The 17,038-nt window shown below is 44.8% G+C and overlaps 1 long non-coding RNA gene and 1 pseudogene across 1 annotated transcript in view; both read left to right on the top strand.

The window, feature by feature from the left end:
• LOC147431034 (uncharacterized) overlaps nucleotides 1-15,820 on the top strand; it is a 37,862-nt gene extending 22,042 nt beyond the window's left edge. Inside the window, exons 2-3 of the long non-coding RNA XR_015185666.1 lie at nucleotides 15,026-15,068; nucleotides 15,167-15,820. This is a non-coding gene — a long non-coding RNA (uncharacterized LOC147431034). The remainder of the gene's footprint in view (nucleotides 1-15,025; nucleotides 15,069-15,166) is intronic.
• On the top strand, nucleotides 1,250-5,360 carry LOC147431035 (ruBisCO large subunit-binding protein subunit alpha pseudogene; annotated as a pseudogene).
• Nucleotides 15,821-17,038: the final 1,218 nt, after the last annotated feature.

A 17,038-nucleotide genomic window follows, 5' to 3' on the forward strand; every position in this document is an offset into this window, starting at 1 on the left:
TTCAGGACGAGTAGGTGGTAACTCGCCTGGTAGGCCCTCTGAGAAGCAATCGGCGTGAGAATGGAGAAAATCTTGGCGTTCTTTATCAAGTTTAGACATATTTGTCCTATCCTTATCGCTCAATTCTTTCATAAAGATCGAGTAAACAAACAGATTGGATTTCATTAATTTTGAAATTGCTGAAGCCGATACAATAGGGATAGACTCGCGCTTCAGTTTAATATCAAGTACAATGGTTCTGCCCTTCTTTGTAGTCAAAGTCGCTTTTCTCGCCCGATAATCGACCACGGCGTTGTTCTTGTGGTACCAGGGAATCCCTAAGAGAACATCACAACCCTCCAAAGGCATTATGAAGAAGTCCTCATGCCCCAAATACCCCTGACAATGCAACCGAAGTTTGCCAATGACAGGTGTAATGGCTACGTCCCTGCCGGGTGCCGCTAGAACTACCTCCGCAAGTGGTCCCATCCGATCGGGAGTGATCTCGAGCCGCGTCGCCAATTCCAGTGAAATGAAGTTGGCCTTGGCTCCTCCATCAAAGAAAATCAGGGCCTCTTGATCTTTCACTTTGCCCCAAGCTTGGCAAAGTTCTGTACTCTCGTCCATAGTGTCGGGATCGGTACCCACACAATCTGGAACCAGTCCTGTTTTCATCTTGCCTTTTCGTCCACGTTTCTTAGCTGCTCTCGAACACTCAGGCCTGTCGTCGTCCTTATCATTCTATTCTTTATGTGCCTTTTTAGAGCACTTCGCGGAGATATGTCCATGTTCCCCGCATCCAAAGCACTTCCCCTCCTTGATGAAGCGAGCTCGCTCCTGAGGAGTAAAGCTTGGGTCGTGCATCCTTTTTCTTTGGGAGAAGTTACTAATAAAATTTTTACTTCAAGTGTTAATAACTTTTGTTTTTGTATAGCGAATAGATTAAATAAAGGATGGCGTTGTCGAAAGGTAAGACAAAGATTCTTGCCTTGCTCTTTTTCTTTCTACTTTCATTCCCAAAAGTCTGTTCGGCTCGTTACTTCATTAGCGTAGTGTCCGTTTTCCTCTCCTTGGCCCCTCAATAGCCCACGTGGCTCCAACTAATCTCGCTCAAAAGCTAAAAACGTGGGCCTGTAAAGCTCTAAAAAAAACGTGGCCTAGCTAAAAACAGCGGCTTTTGCAGTCTCTCTCTCTCTCTCTCTCTCTCTCTCTCCTGCGTTGACAGAAAATCCGTCTCTCTACGACGTTAAAATACTCTCCTTCTTCTTCTTCTTCTCTCTCCCTCTCCCTCTCTCCGTTGACAGAAATCTCGACCTGTCAAGGGCCGTGATGATATCAAAGCTGTGGCGACTATTTCTTCCGGTAATGATGTTGCCATAGGTACCATGATTGCTGATGCCATCGACAACGTTGGTCCAGATGGTGTGTTGTCAATTGAATCATCATCGTCCTTTGAGACGACAATCACAGTCGAAGAAGGAATGGAGATCGACAGGGGGTATATCTCCCCTCAATTCGTGACTAACCAGGAAAAGCTCGGAATGGAGATCGACAGGGGGTATATCTCCCCTCAATTCGTGACTAACCAGGAAAAGCTCATTGTGGAATTTGATAATGCAAGAATCCTTGTCGCTGATCAGAAATTAGCCACCATCAAAGACATTCTATCAGTTCTAGAGAAAGTTTCACAGCTGAATGCTCCTTTGGTGATTGTTGCTGAGGATGTATTAGGAGAAGCTTTAGCAACTCTGGTGGTGAATAAGATGAGAGGAATCATGAAAGTGGCTGCTCTCAAAGCACCAGGATTTGGTGAGAGACGGAAAGCCTTATTGCAGGACATTGCCATCGTCACTGGTGCTGAGTTCATAGCCAGTGATCTTGGCTTGAAGCCTGAAAGTGTTACTGTTGAGCAGCTGGGGATTGCCCGGAAGGTGACAATGACCAACAACTCAACGACCATTATCGCCGATGCAGCCACCAAGGATGAAATCCAAGCTCGCATTGCTCAAATCAAGAAAGAACTTGCAGAAACCGACTCTGTATATGACCAAGAAAAGTTGTTGGAGAGAGTAGCAAAGCTCTCTGGTGGGGTTGCTGTCATTAAGGTGGGAGCTGCCACAGAGGCTGAGCTGGAAGATAAGAAACTCAGAATTGAAGATGCAAAGAATGCTACTTTTGCTGCAATTGAAGAGGTCATATATTGTTCCGGGTGGAGGGGCAGCCTTTGTTCACCTTCCTGCCTTGGTCCCTGGTATCAAGGACACAATTGTAGATCCTGAAGAGAAGCTCGGTGCTGATATTGTACAAAAGGCTCTACCAGCTCCCGCTGCTTTGATTGCAGATAACGCAGGGACTGAAGGTGCTGTTGTTATTGAGAAGCTTCTTTACAATGCTATGACTGACAAGTATGAGAACTTATTGGAGGCTGGTGTCATTGATCCTGCAAAGGTGACCAGATGTGCATTGCAAAAATCTGGCTTCTCGTCCTCCCACGTGGCACATGACCGTTCCTTTGCTCATCTTTTTTATCGACGTCTCGCTTTCACGCAGTAAATTTAGAGCAGCGGCACATAGCGTAGCGAAGGGCTCTCTCCAGATGCAATCACCTACGCATGCATCTTTTTTTATCGATGCCTTGCTTTTCACGCAGTGACTTCAGAGCATCGTGGACTCTTGGAATGCACTGATTGCAGCAGGGCAGAAAACTCTACTCCAACTGCAATCACCTGTGCAGCATGGTGAAGGCATGTGGCTCTACACATGCATCTTGAAGGCATGTGGTTCTACGCAAGGTGCTGATATGGGCAGGGAAATTCACAATTATATTGTTATTCAGAGGCTGTTGAAAAAAGAAGCCGTGCTTGGCTTTGTCTTCGTCGATATGTGTGCTACTCAGCAGATGCAAAGTCAGGGTCTCTCTCCAGATGCAATCACCTATGCAGGATGCTGAAGGCATGTCGCTCTACGCATGCATCTTGAAGGCGCTGGCAGGGCATAGAAATTCACAATTATATTGCTAATCAGAGGCTGTTGAAAATAGAAGTCATGCTTGGCACTGTCTTGGTCGATATGTATGTCAAATGTGGTGCGCTTGAGAAAGCACAAAAAGTGCTTGAGAAGCTTCCTATCCAGAACGTCGCCTCTTGGACTGCATTGTTTGTAGGATGTACTCAACGAGAGCAGGGCTAGAAAGCTCTGGGCTATTATCAGCAGATGCAAAGCGAGGGCCTCTCTCCGGGTGCAATCACCTACACATGCCTCTTGAAGGCATGTGCCTCTACTCAAGATGCTGATGTTGGCAGAATCAGTCGAAGACTCTTGAAAAAAGATGTTGTGCTTATTACTGCCTTGGTCAATATGTATGTCAAATTTGATGCGCTTGAGAAAGCACTAAGTGCTTGAGGAGCTCCCTGTCCGGAATACCACCACTTCCAATGAACGCAATGATTCCAGAATGTGCACAACGAGAGCATGGCGACCGTCCATGTGACTGTCCTCTTTTTTAACGTTTATCAGCTATGTGGGCAATCTCTTGGTCGATATGTATGCCAAATGTGGTGCGCTTGAGAGAGCACAAAAATTGCTTCAGGAGCTTCCTATCTGGAATGTCAGCATTGATTGTGGGATGTCGCAATAAGAACAGGGCCAGAAAGCTCTTGGCTGTCTTCATTGGATGCAAAGCGAGGGCCTCTCTCAAGATGCAATCACATAAGTGTGCATCTTTACTGCATGTGGTTATACGCAAGATGCTGATATGGGCTTAAAAATTAACTTTGAAATTGTTAGTCAGGGGCTGTTGAAAAAGATTTCCGTGCTTGGCAATGCCTTGGTCGATATGTATGCCAAATGTGCTACGGGAAAGCTGTAGGTTGTTTTCAGCAGACGCAAAGCAAGTATATCTCTCCAAATTCATTCAAGGCATGTGGCTTTGCGCAAGTGCTCGAGGAGCTTCGTGTCCTGAGTGTCGACTCTTAAAATGTGCCGATTGCATGATTTGCTCCACAAGGGCAGGGCCAGCAAGCTCTATTTTGTTTTCAACAGATGCGAAGCGAGGGCCTCTCTCCAGATGCAATCCCGTACACATGCATGAAGGCATGTAGCTCCACGCAAGAGGTTGATATGGGCGGAAAAAGTGCTTGAGGAGTTTCGTTTCCGGAATGTCGCCTCTTGAAATGGATCGATTACAGGTTGTGCAAAACCGATCGCAAGAAGGGTCTCTATCCAGACGCAATCAACTACGCCTACACAGGAATCTAGAAGGCATGCGGGTCAGCACATGCAATGACATACACAGCCATAGATATTAGAATTCACGATATGATCGCTAGTCAACGTTTGTTGGGAGTACGATTTCATGCTTGGTGGTGGTTTGATCGATATGTATACAAAATGTGGTGTTCTCACAATAGCACAAAATCTTCTTGAAGGGGGTATCCTCCCAGGGATGTCGTCTCTTGCAGCGGGTTAAGTGCAGGAGATGCCCAACATCGTTGATACAAGCAAGTTCATTGGCGATAGACATTCAATCGCGCGGTGAGTAAACATTATTATTTTTTGATTTTTGACACTCAGAATGCAGTTAATGAACACACTGAAAATTGCACGCTGCCGTGGGAATGGCACATTCCCTCGTATTATAAAAATTGGGGAGGACTGTGCAAACTCCCCCATGCAACGAGACTTGCATGTTTCCTTTTTTTTAAACATAAAAATCGAACAACAACCAATTAATAACATTGTATGATCATTGAGCTTGACAAAACTCTTAACACTCCTTGTGGTTTTTGACGAGGTATCCCTCTGAAGCACTACGATCGGTAACCAATTTATGCAGAGCTACACGACTAAACCACGACGATCGGTATCCCAAACAATCTAAGGTAAAAAAACCTAACACTCTTTCATGAAATCTCTCTCCCATCTCTTCGTATAATATGTAGTAATGGTTGTAGTTCCTCTTTGAATAGCACTGCTACTCCTCTTGAACCTCTACTCCCGTGCTCAGATCTCGCATTTGTCCTGTGAGCTGTTTCCCATCTGTATCCCACCACATGTGGCATTACCTGTCCAGGGACCTGATGAGTCTCTGAGAAAAACACAATATCCTTGTCTTTGAAACTCTCCTCAAATGCACCCATGTCCAACCTCATAGACCCATTACAATTCCAGGTAGCCATCTTCAGTGTGGTCCCATAGGTCTCGCACAGTCATGCAGTACGCCACTCTAAAATCACCACCCGTCCATCTCTGTAGAAGGCTATCTTTCCCTTCTCCCTTGCCCGTTGTAATTTCTGGCATTACCTCTCTCATATGTGCGAGCTGTGAGAGAGTCAGGTCATCACCGAGGAAAATACCTGTCTTTTTGAGAGTAGGCCTCTTCCTCAAGAATTCCTTCTTCTCTTGCAACGAGGGGAAGCGTAGTATGAGAGCTCTCCCCTTTGACGACTCTCCCGTGCCATCACTTTTCTTACCTACCCTCCATGCCTTTGTGTGCAAAGGCTTCTCCATCCCCATCATGGATATAAGGCTTGTTACCTCTTTCTCCACATTGTTTATATCCTTGAGACCGGTCACTCTCACATGCAGTGCTCGCATCCGCCTTCTTTGTTCCTCTTCAAGAGTCATGTTTATAAGCGTCGGTGTACAAGGAGTTTCTTGACCTTTCCCTTTCTTGGCGACCTCAATCCATTTTTCAGCCTCGTCCGCCTTTTTCTTTGTCCTTGTTATCATCTCTGCCCATGAAGATGTCTTTGCCACACTCAGTTTCTCTTCCTCTTTGACAGGGGTGCCCAGCTGGCAGGGACGTGGATCCCATTGCTACTATATGCTGATGATATTGTGCTGATATCCGACTCACCAGAAGGTATGCAACGACATTTGGATGCACTACGCAGTTTTCAGAGGATAGTGGACTGTGTGTAAACCTAGGTAAAACCAAGGTTATGGTGTTTAACACCACACCGCAATGGATTAGGAGATCAGTACCTACCTTCAAATATGGTCAGGAGATTGTGGAGTATACAGATGCATACACTTACCTGGGGGTAGTCTTTACGGGGCCGAGATTTTCTTTGAGAAGAGCAGCAGAGACTAGACTAACTAGAGCTGGTGTGGCTCTGGGAGGAATGGAGAGGATGTGTTCGCAGGTTCAGTTCCAGGAACCTAGGACAAAGTTATGGCTCTTTGATACTTTGGTTGCTTCTACTATGTTATATGGGGTGCAGGTTTGGGGACCTTCTATAGGCCAAGATGGCTGGAGGCGTATGGAGAAGCCTCGGGTATCTATGATCTCTCGGTTGATTAGAGCCAAGGCTTCCGTACCGCATGATATCATTTGAGCGGAATTAGCTGCCCCCCCTATGGAGATTGAGGCGCTTACCAGATCAGTCTCCTTTGTACACAGTCTGTGGGATACTACTAGAGACAGATATGCCAAGGTGGCTCTAGAGTCCTCTAGACAATTAGCTCTTAATGGGGATACATCATGCTGGTTTGCACAGATGGCATCATGGTTTCAGACACATGGTTTCACCATGGACAGGTTGCCTCCTTTTCAATACTCTCTACAGGCACCCTTGAGGTCTCTGACACGGGTAGAGATTAATAGACTTATTCGTCAGGATCTGATCCAGTTGGACATGAGGAGGACATGGATAGAGCCGTTACAGGAGTTGGGCACAAAGATGGCTTTCTATAGAGAGCATCTTCTCCACCTCACAGGGGATGGGTTTGTGATTCGACCTAGCTATATGGACACGCATCTTTCTCATGGTCTGCGCTGTGCCATTGGCCAGATACGCACGTCATCACATCAACTCGAGATTGAGACTGGCAGATTCAGAGGGACACCAGCAAATAGCAGGATATGCCGCCTATGCCATCTAGAGCCAGAGACAAAAGTACATTACATATGTCATTGCACAGTGTACTATGAGATACGAGGCCGTTTTCATTGTCTATTCAGGGAAGGTTTTGGACCTCTATCTAGGGTCATGAGTTATGAGGATCAGAGATGTCTTGGGCTATATCTACTTGAGTTACACAGGCATAGAGAAACTTTACTGAGGAGAGCTGAAGAGCGACAACCCCAGAGACAGATCACAGATTTCTTTACACTAGATATTGTACACCCAGAAGAACAGATAGAGGAGCAGCCAACAGTGGAGAGGTCTACCCGCACTACTGGCATTCTCATAGACCGAGCATTGGAGCTAGGGAGATCTAGACGACCCCGATGGGGAAGAGGAGCTACACAGTTTCGAAGGAGGCTACAGCAAAGGATTCGAGCCATACTCTTTCGTCATCCACAGTGCAGATGAAGATGGATCCCTACGAAGATGGATCTCTACTCCCCTCCCATATTGCCTTCACATTGTACTGCTTAGTTTAGGATCCCGCAGTATTTATATTTTGTTATCCTAGTTTAATTTATTTTGTTAATCTGACTTTGTATCAGATACACCGCATTGTAACTTTCTGGTCTCATAGGTCACTTTGGCCTTTTGAAGACGTTAATATAACATTTCATATCTCCCTCCTCTCTCTCTCTCTCTCTCTCTCTCTCTCTCTCTCTCTCTCTCTCTCTCTCTCTTACTCTCTCAGTTTCCAATATTTTGTTCGATCTCAATTCGATGGAACAGAGCTAACGAAGCAATCTAGTTGTGTCATGGCCTCATCTGTGGGGTAGGTCAGACTGCCAGAGGTGAATGGCAAAGCCCCGCTTCGCATGACTAATCAACTCCTGAATAGAAGCTGACTTCTGCTCCAAGCAGTGATCTTGGATCTCTGTAGGTAGACCCAAGGTGAACCGTTCAATCTGTTCTTTGGACGAGATCTTCTTGAATGAAGAGGCGGGTAGAAAAGAGCTCCAGAATCTCTCACAGTAAGTATTTATTGTATCTCTCTTGGTCATCCGAAGATGGTTCCAAGCAGGTCGTATATCGCGTTTATACTCTTGTGTCAACCAAGAAGAAATAAAAAGCTTCTTAAATTTCAGCCATTTAACTGGCGCAGTCTTGTTTATAGGAAGCGTGGACTACCAAGTGCGAGCATTCCCCTTAAAGTAAGAGGCAGCTCTCCGAATCTTGGAGTGCTTTGAGTAGCGTCCTCCCGCGAAAGCAATGTCAAACTGCTGTATAAAAGACAAAGCCTTCGAAGCATGTGAGTATCCTGAAAAAGTATCAAATTTGATCGAGTGTCCACCTTCCTTAAACTCTCGGACTTTCTTGCTTTTATCTTCCAGAAAGTCATACTGGTTGGCTTTGTAAAAATTCTTCTTGTTCGCATAAAAGTTTTCGTCATCGGAGTCTGAAATGTCTGTAGACAAGTCCTCAGTAGAACTATCAGTCACTGGGCGAGATTTAGCCTTCTTTGCCTTTTTCTTGCCCTTTCCGAAGCGTTGTTTCTTGCTTCGCTTTTTGCCTTTTATGTCTTCTTCGCTCGAATCTGAAGAGCGAGAAGAACTGTCAGAAGAAGAAGAAGAAGAAGAATTGAGTACTCCTTCAAAGTGAACGCGCTTCTTTTGTTTCTTTGCTTTGTCAAACGTCGACTGACGACCCAAATAACCGGGAAGTCAGTGATTTTCTTCTGCTTTTTGCCGTGCTTTTTGGCTTTCCTATGCGCGTCAAAAAGTTGAGCAATCCGTGCATCAACCACCTCTTCTAATTCCTTCTCTGAATATTTCTTGTGAGCAAAAGGTTTCTTGAGAGCGGGTTTCGGGGGTGTTGTAGTGGTTTTCTGCCACTGCTCGTGCACTTCCTAAAAAGAAGTCTCGCTCATATATTTTGCAAATTTTGGGTCCTTCGCAAAATTGAGCATCATCTTTGTTGCATCGCCGATCAATTGACGATGCTCCATCTCTCGATGCTCCGCCTGAGTAGCCCAAGGTGGGCCATACTGTCTGCCGGAATCTTCGTTGTGATCCCTGCCCGCATCTCCAGATGCAGAGGGAGTCGACTGATCCTTGCGTGAAGCCATAGGTGCCACGGAAAAAAAATTGGGGATCGGATTTCCCGTGAAAGAGAAATCGGCCGTGCTCTGATACCACTGTAACAGACTTGGACACTCCAAGTCAAGAATGAATCACCATAGCACCAAATAACCACATCAAAACAATTCACAGATCAATAGATTTGCACTGGCCCGGCGGAGTTCCGTGCCTAGAGATATTGGCCCCAAAGACTGGCGCCCCTTTCGGTATTTCTTTATGAATAAAATCAATGTCAAAGTACAAGAGAGCGGTTAGGGTTTCACTCTCAGACTCTGCGTCTAGATGCTCTGCAGGGTGAGCCCTAAACCGCCAATTTAAAGATTACAAGGAATGCCCAAAAGGAGAGCCCCAAAAGCTTCCAGAATTAAAAGCAAAAATTCTCTCTCTCTCTCTCTCTCTCTCTCTCTCTCTCTCTCTCTCTCTCAGGAGGGTAAAAATAAAGCAATCAGTTCTTCTCTCTCTCTCTCTCTCTCTCTCTCTCTCTCGGCCTAGCGTAGAGAAAAGCAGCAGTTTTGCGTCGCTCAAAAGCTGAATTTTCAGCCCGTAATATCCGCCGCAATTTCCGGGAATCCGTACTGTTTTTTCCACGTGGCATTTCAGCCGTCAGAAATTAGGGTTTGCAGGAATTAGGGTTTCTGGCAGAAATTAGGGTTTCTGCTCTCGGTAGCCACGTCATCACTTTGTGACAGCTATAGTCATACATACACCTCCTTGATGCCTCTAGGCCCAAAAGAAGCTGACCAAAATGTCTCATGTCTGCCTCTCAGCACATGTCCACAACGCCAAGTGCAGCTCTCACAAAGGTGGTGCTCCTATAGCATCAGAATATCAATAGGTCCACCTACTAGGCATCTCTCTAGCTCCAGTCTCAGGCGACTTCTATGATGTAAAAATTGTGGTCCTTGGACGTTCCATGAGATGATCCTCATTGGGTAAATGGGTGAAAACTGACGCTTCCGCGGCAGCCAATTGAGCAATCTTTGAGGCCAGTTTGGATGGAGAGTAGTCCACATCCGAATGACCTCGCGACAATCTGGCCTCCAATACATGCCCAATTAGGGCCCAAGGGCCAAGATGCCCGACCCCTGAGCTACATCCTTTGACTAAGAATCCTCATGTGTATATACATAGCACGGAGGGCACTGGTATCTGCAAAGAAGTGTCTCATGATGTATCTACAGCCAGAAGCATCTGGGGGAGACACTGTAAACTTGGCCAATGGCCAAAGAGTCTGGACCATATCTGTAACCTCTAGGTCTCTCGTGTAGGGAGAGAACTCTATGGCCTGTGTCCTGAGAAATCCAAGTATAGAGTCCATAGTCCAGTCCTGCTGGTCCTTGCCACACAGCGGGAAGGAGAAGCCCACTGCTGTGTCAAGAGCATCTATTCCTCGAACCGTGAGGAAAAGTCCATGAATTCTAAAGTAGGCAGCCTCAAGATCAGGATGGGGGTCCCCAAGAAAGCAGGTAAAAGCATAGTTGAATGTCTCCCATCGTCAGCTGATGTTGAAGTTGGAGAAGCCCCTGGGAATGGTACCGAAGGCCGAGGTTTCTACTAGTAGGGGCGGGCGCAAAGTAGTCTGGCCCTCTCTAGCAAACCAGCTGGCAGTGAAAGTATTGCCAAGTGACCTCCTAGCAGCTGAGCTGTGCCCTGCTCCCTGAGCCTGATATGAAACATGGGTCAGACTAGAGGTGGAGTGGTGGGGGGGGGGGGGTGAAGGGGCTGGTGATGGTGAGGCGGGAGTGGGAGGTGTCTCCTCGGGGTATCCTCCTGGAGGATCAAAACGGTTCCCTGTAGGAACCCAAGTTGCTGTGCCGGCCTCACCAAGGGGTGTTGTGAGAGGCATTCTCCCCTGACTGCATCGGCCATGTACTTGCTGCCATCCTCTGTCGTCTCCGATGTTGTAGACCGCAATTCCAACTGGACTCGATGGCCCTAATTCCAACTTGGAGCTGACGCCTGAGTCGAAGAAGAAGTGGGAGATGAGGCGAAAGGCGTGGATAGCAGGCGAAATAGAGAAAACACAATACACACAGAACACACCCTAAAGCAAAAAAAAAAAAAAAGGGAGGGGGGGGGAAGGGGGGGCATATACAGCACACGCAGGAGAGGTGAAGGGCTGGCGATGGCGGATGTGCACAGTAGGTAGCGAGTGTAATTGCTCTTATCAACTGGAAAAAGTCTTTTGGTTTTTAGGTTGGTGTAGAGGTGGAATGCCAATGGGGTAGAGACACTGCAATCTATATGTCAAAAACTCTGTCACTACTCTACTATGCATTTATCTTTGGCCGACAGAGCTTTAGTGGTAAATCAAATTCTCCTTGCTACAGCTTGGTATACTACTTGTTGAATTTTGCATCGAGATGCCTTGCGTAAATTGCGGCGTTTGGTGCACAATTTTCTGCGATGCAACACCAGACCGAGAGCGGCTTGGCGTACTGTTACTCTTCCATGGGAGGAAGGTGGTTTGGGTATCATAGATCCAGAGATACAATGTTCGGCTTTTCTTTCAAAGCTAGTTGTCAAAGGGCTATTTCTTGGAGCTGAGCCTTGGAAGCAATTTCTGTATTATGCTTTATCTGGTGCAGTGCCCAGATTTGGATCTTTTGAGTCTGATGGCTAGTGGTGCCGTGTCATTCATTTTCTTATTACAGATGCTCCTTTGGATTATCTCCATTTATGCCTTCCTTATTGGAGGTCTGGCTCTCTGTGTGTCATGGATTGATTAGACGGCCTCCGTGTTGCTTGCAGGAGATTGAGAGACAACCTTTGGTTTTGAATGCATATGTTACAGATCCGAGTGGACAACAGTTGGGGTGAGGACTCATATTGATTGGGCACAATGGGACAAGGGCCCCAGCTGGTGCCTTCCTTACTTGGACAGAGGCTTCACATGTTGGGGCAAAGTTCATGCCAAGTACAGATGGGATTGCAGCACGTATGCTTGGGATTGATGGGGCTATTCCATTCACAGGCAGCACTTACTGGCAGCTTCAGATGCAGGAGCATGAGGGATGGTGGGGGCAGGTTGGTAGATTACTCAGGCCAGATATGGGACACTTATTTTTTATAATATGGCGATGTGTCACGATGCCCCTCATGTTAGACTCTGTGCCACGGGGTCTCTTACAGTTTCTCAGCACTCTGACTTACCTTGGGAGCCTATTCGTGTGGTTTCCTTTATGGGAAAGAGATTCACTGTGGACCCTAATTCCCCTCAGAGGATGCATCACTTTGGCGATTGTGGATCTGGGAGGGACGTCCCTTATCACAGCTTGTGTAGAATCCGGGTGAATGTCGTTGGCCTTCTGATCGTGTACTTGGGGACACTGTTTCCTTCTTTGAGTACACGGCTCACACAGGCCGTTGCGTCTTGCATTGTCATCATCATCCTCCACACTCACCTTCTTGGTTGCATCGGCACATATCTCATGCCTTCTTATCTCAATTTTGGGATTGCATTTGGAGCCTCGGGGATTAGCCGGCGGATTACTTACTTTCAGTGGATGCTGACACATGCCGGTCTTCCAGTTGGCACTTGGGCGGCAGGAGATGGTCCCGACCCTATCTGCCAGAGATGCACGTTCTCTGATGAAGAGTCGATCTGCCCAGATGCTCATTTTGTTTGGCCGCGTGGGTCTTCACGAGGACTTTGTCACTTGGGAAGCTGTTGCATGGTTACATCAACATCCAAGATTGCATCTGATTTATGAGGAATCATTGACTGACCCTGTCTTCATGCTTGCGATGCTGGGCTATAGACGGGGCACATTAGATATGTTACCAAACACTATGCGTCTTTTTGACCCCTAGCCACGGGATATTAAATTTGTTCCTATATGCTGCATCACACTTTGGTTCATTTGGAAGGCTTGTTGTACACATGTCTTGAGTCATGAGCCTTCTACTATGCCAGACATTGATTGCTATTCGGTCACAGCTGCTACTTTTTCAATATTGTTGACATCCTTGAGGTCGGTAATCCTCACATGTAATGCACATACTCGCCTTCTTTGCTCTTCTTCAAAAGATGATGGTAGGTGTAGAAGAAGCCTCTTAAACTCTCTCTTTCTTGACGACCTCGATCCACTTCTTGGCCGCCTCCACTTTCTTTTGTGTTTTGGTAATGACTTTAACCCAAGATGACTTCTTTTCCTTCTCCTCTTTGATGACCCGCACTTGTTCTTTGATTGTGTTTAGCTCCTCCATCATGGAAGAATAAAATTCCCCTTGTTCAAGTCGCTCACTTTTGGTCTCAAGAAGCTCACCTTGTTGATTTCGGATGATGGAATCTTGAATGACCACTTTCTCCTCGAGCGAAGCAATCCTCCTATGCATGTCATCTCTTTCTTCACTCCATTTTTGAAGAATATTGCTCCTCCTTCCTCCATTCTTCCACTTCATTTCTCCATTCTCTCATTTCCTTCTCTATTGTCGACATCCTCTTCCCTATCCGCATGAAGGAGACCTGTGGGCGGCCGGCAAGTTACGATGCTTCCCATGAGCGAAAGGCAACTTGGAGCAGCTCACAACAATGCTTTCGAAAACCAGTTGTGTTGTTACTTCAGAGCCCAATCCAAAACTCAAAAATCTTTTCTTGTAATTTGAAACGCAAGGCCTTAAGGGGATGCAAATAATGTAGGGCAATACGTATAGAAGTGGAAATGGAATGCAGCTTAGGTTCTGTGCAAGTGAGGAAAAGGCTTCTAATGTGTGATGAATGCAAATAATAATAATAATAATGCATGGCAATGCGTGCAAAACCGTAAATCGAATGTAGCTCAGGTTGCGTACAGGTTGAAGGAAAAGGCTTCTACTGTGTGCTAAACTACGAAGGGGTTAACAAGGAAATTTCGAAGGTCATTTAGAGGGGCTTCTAAGAAAAATAGAATTTTGACTTTCTCTCTCTAAAAAATAGGTGTGGTAAAAGCAATTGTAAACTTGGAATAACCATTCGAAAAGTGCACTTACAAGTAGATTCTTGCCATAGTGTCATAACGGTCGTGATGATTGAAGAATAAATCGTTTTTAGTTGCATTTAATGAACGTCCTAGCATTGGAGGGAGTTTCATGTACATGGAATGTATGACTAAAGGAAATAGGACGTATCCTTCCAAAACTGCTCTCTCCTTACTCTCTCCTTCCAAAGCACCAAGCAAATGAAATTCAGAGACTTTTAAACTTGCATTATGAGGACCAAAAGATTGTAATGCAGCGCACATAAGAATCACAGGTCTTGCGAACAAAGGTACGGTCATTACAAAATAATAAGACAATATTACGCACTCGTGTGCGAAAGAAGAAACTACGAAACCTTGAAACGTTGAAGGTAGGCTCTGGCGGCCTTAAAAAAAGAATCCAAGCATTGAGGTGAGCATTGTAAATTGTTTAATTAATTTAAACTAATCTAAGTTTTTGCTTATGTTAGTTATGCTTTCTTTGTAGAGATTTTATCTATCCAGACAAAGAAAACATAGACCTAAAGGCCAATGTAGGAAAGTAGTTAAAACCATTGATAACTAGTGGTTTTGCAAATGATATAATGCATGATAAAAAGTTTAAGGTTTTGCAATGGATGTCGTTGACAAATCATTTCAAAGAATGCAGTGTCTGCCAGGGTACATTGGACTCCCTTAGAGTTGGTAAAAGAGGTTACTCAGCTATTCAACAGTCTACCTCTTCCATGTTTGTGAAGAAGGGAATAAAGTTTAAGCTTTTACCAATAGTTGCAAGTGTTTGGAAGGAAAGACTACAACTCAATAATGAACAGACAGACTTCATTGGATGTCCATTTCATATTCAAGACAATTATAGCTCATAGGAAACTATTGTTATTTATGATGAGTACAACAATATCTTCATGGACCTCACTTTGTTGCAAACTAAAATATTAGAGTTTTACAATATCACATTGGAAGAGACAGGTGGCATTTTACATTTTGTTTTAAAGCTAAATGAGTGTGAGATTCTTAAAGAGAAGAAGTTAGAGCGAGTTACAATTACATTAATGAATATGGCTCTTTCCAAATGTCCCACTGATGACCCTTCATACTTCAGTGTTCAATCAGAAATAAACATATGGTGGCTTGGTGCATTTCAGGTAATCCAATTATCTCCAATTTTACAGCTCTAGCAAGCCCTCTATTGTACCTAAATTTTAGATTTATTTTTCGTATCTCATAAGGATTAATCTTGCAGGTAAAGAAAGAAGACCATGACATTTTATTTTGGGTGTTCCATCAAATCCCTATTCCAGATATCATTGATAGGCAAATGAATCGAGAGGTATTGGCTGTAGATGGGAGAGGAGACTTTCAAGTTCAATGGTATCTTGCAGGTGACCTCAAAACACTGAAGTATATGCATAATTGTGGAATGGGTGCCATGGCAAAGTCTCCATGCTTGTGTTGCATGGAGTCAGCAAAGGTGATGGACCCAAAGTGGTGGCGAAAGGCTCCGAGTCGTCACAATCAAGACTAATTTTTGACCAGTTCTGGATATACCACTTGTTAATGTCCATATTTGTACAATGTATGGTCTGAAGGTATGAAAGATGTGAAGCTAACAAAGCGAGGGAGAGTATATCACTCTACCTACATTAGCAAAGTTGAGTATATATACTGGGAAAAACTTCATTTAGCAATGAAAGACAAGGAGCCAACAACTTGCAATGCAAAGGGTGATGTGTGGCGTTCTATTGACACGTTATTTCAAATGTGTGAGAATGATGATTGGTCGCAAGATAATCTCAACAAGTTTAAACAGAACCTTCAGCTACTGAAAAAATCCTTCAAGATAGCATGGACTGATTCTCAAATCACTCATTAGATGGTAAATTCAAAGCACCTCAGATAGTCTTAGTACTGAGTCTGTGTTTAGATTTCTAAATAAATTTCTTGTTTTGCAACACATTATTTTTAATCATTTGTCATACTTCATCCAAAAGTATGGGAATCCATGTATATGGAACAACCAGGGCCTGGAGAAGTCTCATTACATGGCTAGAAATGCCTACTTCAAACACACACAACATGGAGGCTCTCAAAATAAGGCAAACAGTCTGAAGGAGTTATTTCAGTGGTTTTATCGCAGAATCATTCATTGCATGCAACAAAAGCAAGCATTGGCCTCTTCAACAACCGTACATGCAATCAGACATTTGCAACTTCAGAAAAGAAAGCGAGCAGACGTATTCAACAACTCAAGTGCTCTTGAAAGTCAAATGAGGTGGAGGGAGATAATGCAATATACCAATTATCGGTGGAACAAGAGAGTTAGAGTTTAGATGATCGGATGTACCACAAATGCCTGTAGAATTAAATTCAATATGTACCACAACTATTTCAACCTTTTGATGATTTGCAAATATCATTTGAAACCTCGCCCTTGTATCTGATCATTAAATGTTTGCCATACTCTAAGAGTTCAGGAGGGTTTTCTTTCCCTAAAGATAATGCCATTGCTGTGTATGTGTAGTAATATGATGCACGGCCCCCAGTATATCCTGGCGAGTAACCAAAACATTCTCTCCCAAAAACCTTGTCGACGAGGATAACTTTGTCAGTATTTTGTGGCAGCATTGGACCACCTAAGAAGCGAGATGATGTCTTGAAAGCATAGGTTGCATTATTCCCCTCTTGTGACATTCCGTTGTGAAAGATTAGGATAGGTGCCTCACATAAACTCGGAAGATATTGTCCTAGAGTTGCATCCCTACCACGGAAGACGACGAAGAAAGTCGTCCTTTTGAGCAATTCATGACTGTAAACAAAAGAAGTGTTTGTGGTGTGTGTGTGTGTGTGTGTGTGTGTGTGTGTGTGTGAGAGAGAGAGAGAGAGAGAGAGAGAGAGAGAGAGAGAGAGAGAGAGAGAGAGATTGGGGGGGGAAGGGGGCGGGGGGGACAGGATTTTATACCATGAAACTCTCATCTTGCAAAAAAAACTCATCCTTCCATAGGTTGACTGATCCGGTTGACTCCTGGGCTGATCGCTTAAACCAATCCTCCACATCCCGTTTACTAGTTGATGGCTTAAGATTATTTCGAATAGTTTGAAATGTGGCTTCATCAGG

Source organism: Adiantum capillus-veneris, chromosome 21, assembly GCF_014529385.1.
Source record: "Adiantum capillus-veneris isolate H3 chromosome 21, ASM1452938v2, whole genome shotgun sequence".
In the NCBI taxonomy this organism is placed as follows: Eukaryota; Viridiplantae; Streptophyta; class Polypodiopsida; order Polypodiales; family Pteridaceae; genus Adiantum; species Adiantum capillus-veneris.